This window comes from Bos indicus, chromosome 11, assembly GCF_029378745.1.
Source record: "Bos indicus isolate NIAB-ARS_2022 breed Sahiwal x Tharparkar chromosome 11, NIAB-ARS_B.indTharparkar_mat_pri_1.0, whole genome shotgun sequence".
Classification (NCBI taxonomy): Eukaryota; Metazoa; Chordata; class Mammalia; order Artiodactyla; family Bovidae; genus Bos; species Bos indicus.
The window spans coordinates 67,797,552-67,801,625 of record NC_091770.1 but is presented as its reverse complement, the minus strand read 5'-3'; the positions used below and the strand labels follow the sequence as shown (position 1 = coordinate 67,801,625).

Sequence of the window (4,074 nt, the reverse complement as noted above, 5' to 3'; positions counted from 1 at the left end):
GTTGTATAAAGCTGCTAATTGTCAACCAGAAGAAATTATTTAAACACTTAGAAATTTATACTTATAGGAAATTAAAAACTAAAAATTAATTAGTTTTTAGTGTGAAGAAATAAAATGATCCAATCAATTAAAAAAAAACAAGCATTTATTACTATAGGATAAGCTTCTGTGGGGGAATTAGAAATATGCATTCTAGAAGAAAAAAGAATAGTTGTGAAATTCTTAGTTGTTGTAGAAGAAGTTAGAGTATTTTTAAATGGATGATGGTGAGTATTTATATTCTATTAAATATATGGTAGTTTGTCTGCATTCTATACATTAAAAGGACTGATGGAATAGTTTCATTTTTAAATTACAGTATTTATAAGATGGCATAAATTATATCCTTTGTAATTATTTGGACTTGTGATGAAAATTCTTATATGTCAGCTTTAAAATGTATGAAGGAATATAGGGTTTTTAAAAATGAACTTAGTGATTATGTTAGTGAAAACATTTGAAGACTACTATAATAATTCCCAAGAAATGCATGATATTTCACAGATGCTCCTAGCAGAGGGTTGGCTGAAAAACTGTTGATTTTTCCCATTGTCTAATCTCTGACTTCTTGTTAAATCTACCAGGACTATTTAGAAAATATTTGCCAAGAAGCACTTAAACTCTGAAGTTTCTAATGAATTGAAGCTACTGCTGCACTCAGTAGTTTATTTAATTATCATGACCATGAATCATATTTTATGACTCCTCATTGTGGTACGGCTGAAGACTGAAGCCTGTTCTCAGAAATACCCTCTTGGGGGAAGACAGTCACGGGAAGGAAGTCTCAGAATGGGGCAAGTAGGCAAGACAGCATGTCCAATTATAAGCCAATTTCCAAGAATGGTTTAGGAAGTGGTGGGCAAAACTATAATTGCTGGGCTATCTTATCAGGGCAGGGGCATGGGGCCTGGAATTTGGAAATTAGGGTAGTGACTAAACTACTACTACTACACCTAGGAAAAGAGAGGCTCAGGAGGTCATTTGAAAGGCGTACCACAGGGCTCTACCACCAGAGAGACCTATGGAGGAGGTGACCATATGTTCCTCTTTGCCTGACAGTCCAGGTAATATCTGTTGTTCTGGCATAATTATTAGAAGTCCCTTATGATGCTGTGATTTATAATAAGAAATATATACTTGGTCTGCATCCCTGTTTCTGGCACAGAACTCCTAAAACCATTGGAATTTCCTAAGAGAGAAGACAAAAGAAGTGTCTTGATAATCACAATAAGTCCCTTTCAACCATATCTGAGTTTATATTAATGAAGTGACTTTTGGAAAATTCCTAAGGATGAGGGCTTGTTATCAGAGGAAACAATTGTGTGATTGGAGGATTGGAAATTTCAGTCACCCTGTCCCCTTCCCTACCCACTTCTTGGAAGGGGATCAGGGAAGGAGGTTGCAAGTTGAATGATTGCCAATGGCCAATGATTCAATCAACCATGCCTATGTAATGAAGCCTCCATAAAAACTCAAAACCTGGGGTTCTAAGTTGGTGAATAGCCAGCTGTAAGACAATGGTGTGAGAGTGGATGATGCTCTAAGAGAGGGCATGGATGCTCTGAGCCCCTTCCCACATATTTTGCCCTGTGTGTCTCTTTCATCTGACTGTTCCTGAGTTATATTCTTTTATAATAAACTGATAAGCTAATAAGCAAAATGTTTCTCTGAGTTCTATGATCTGCTCTAGCAAATTAATGGAACCCAAAGAGTGGGGTCACTTAAACCTTTGATTCATAACCAGTCAGTCAGAAGCATATGTGATGACCTGAACTTGTGATTGGCATCAGAAACAGGGGTTTCAGTCTTGTAGGACTGAGTCCTTAACTTGTGGGATTTGATGCTATCTCCAAGGAGTAAATGTCAGAGTAAAATTGAGTAAAATTGTAGGACACTTAACTAGTGTCAGTGAATAGGTGGTGAGTGGAAAAAGCCCACACATTGGAACTGGAGGTGCAGAATCATATGCCCCTTTTCATTTCCGAAGTGTCTCAAATATTCTGTAAATTATATGTAATTTATATAGTATAAATGTTTATTCTTAATTTCTGCACTTATCTCACCATGGACCAGTCAATGGGCTGGTACTCATCTATAGAGCACACACCCTAAGCATCATAATTCTAAAGAGTCAGAATAAGACCTCTAGGAGGACATCCTAACTGTGAGTGTTTGAATGTTCGCTCAGACAATCAGAACTGAAGTTCTGAGACCAGAGTCCTAGAGTTAATGCCTGTGTGAATGAGATATAGCTTTCTGTTGTTCCCTAGACACAGATCATAAACCTAAAGTCAAAATCCAACCAAGAGGTTATGGACTGATGGCAAAAAGATCTCAAGGATACGTCTCAACAACTGAACCTGAATGCTGCAGCTACTGAAGCCCACGTGCCTAGAGCCTAGAGCCTGTGCTTTGCAACAAGAGAAGTCACTGCAATGAGAAGCCTGTGCACTGAAACAGATAGTAGCTCCACTCTCTACAACTAGAGAAAGGCCCAAGCAGCAGTGAAGACCCAGCAAAACCAACCAACCAGCCAAACAAACAAACCATGCCATGCTCTTTTCAGGCCAGGTGTTGGCCAGGCAAATGAGTGTTGGCCTCTTAAGAAAGGATTAGGCCATGTTCACTTCTGAGCTTCCCTGGTGACTCAGAGGGTAAAGCGTATGCCTGCAATGCAAGAGACCTGGGTTTGATCCCTGGGTGGGGAAGATCCCCTGGAGAAGGAAGTGGCAACCCACTCCAGGATTCTTGCCTGGAAAACCCCATGGATGGAGAAGCCTGGTGGGCTACAGTCCATGGAGTCACAATGAGTCGGACCTGACTGAGCGACTTCACTTTCATTTTCTTTCAGTTCTGAGCACTAAGACTGTGAAGCCCAATGGCAAGAAGCAGGAGTTGGAATCTGGCAGCTCCCAGGCTCTCCATGAGTTTGAGATCAACTTGGAACTCGGGGCTCCACTAAGGAAGCTGAATACAACAGGAGCCGAGAAAATGAAGTTGGTGGTGGCTAGTAAGCTATTACAATCTTTGTTCCCATTCCTCAACTGAAATCTTTTCAGAAAACCCAAGTCCAGTTAGTACGTGAACTGGAGAAAAAGTTCAATGGGAAGCATGTTGTCTTTAGTGTCCAGAGGAGAATTCTACCTAAGCCAACTCAAAAAAGCTGTACCAAAAAATAAGCAAAAATATCTCAGGAGCTGCGCTTTAACAGCTGGGCACAATGGGATCCTGGATGACTTGGTTTTTCCCAAGTGAGATTATGGGCAAGATAATCCAAGTCAAACTGGATGGCAGCCAGCTCCTAAAGGCTCATTTGGATGAAGCACAGCAGACAATGTGAAACACAAAGTTGAAACATTTTCTGGTGTCTATAAGAAGCTCATGGGCAAGGATGTTAATTTTGAATGCTCAGACTTTCAGTTGTAAACAAAAATGACTAAATAAAACATTCACAATAAAAAAAAAAGAGTAAGTGACTCAGTAAGGATGGGACTCTCATACTGCTCTCCTTGACTATTTCAGAAATCTCAATTTATGTTTTATGTCGATTATAGCAAGTACATCTTAGTTCAATTCTTTAATGTGTCCATTGCAGTGAAAATGAAAGCACTGAGTCCCAGTTTAAGAAGACATCTGGCTAGGTGTCCATTAGCTCCTCCTAACAACCCATAAAATACCTTAAAGAAGTAGTTTGATTCTCTTCCCCACACTGAGTGACCAGGTGACTGTCCCCTCCAACTCTGGAAAAAGACTGGAGTTTTATATCTGAAAAGGGTGAAACAAAGGGTTTCTTCTCTGGAAAATACACGGTAAAGTGAAAAGCCAAAGTACAGCACTGAAGCTGAGAAGATTAGGGGATGGTTGTATGGTGCACACTGCTTCCTTTAGGTATCTCTCCCAACTGGATCCTCCAACACAGGTGACCAGGTCTTCACCCACCAGGCAGGATATTAGAAGTATCTTCTCTGGGAAAATCTGACCAGCCTAGTTTTAAAGAAACGGACTCTGCTGCTGCTGCTGCTAAGTCGCTTCAGT

The 4,074-nt window shown here is 40.2% G+C and overlaps 1 pseudogene; it reads left to right on the top strand.

The window, feature by feature from the left end:
* Positions 1-1,060: 1,060 nt before the first annotated feature.
* LOC109565581 (small ribosomal subunit protein eS7-like) lies at positions 1,061-3,465 on the top strand (annotated as a pseudogene).
* The last annotated feature ends 609 nt before the right edge of the window (positions 3,466-4,074 follow it).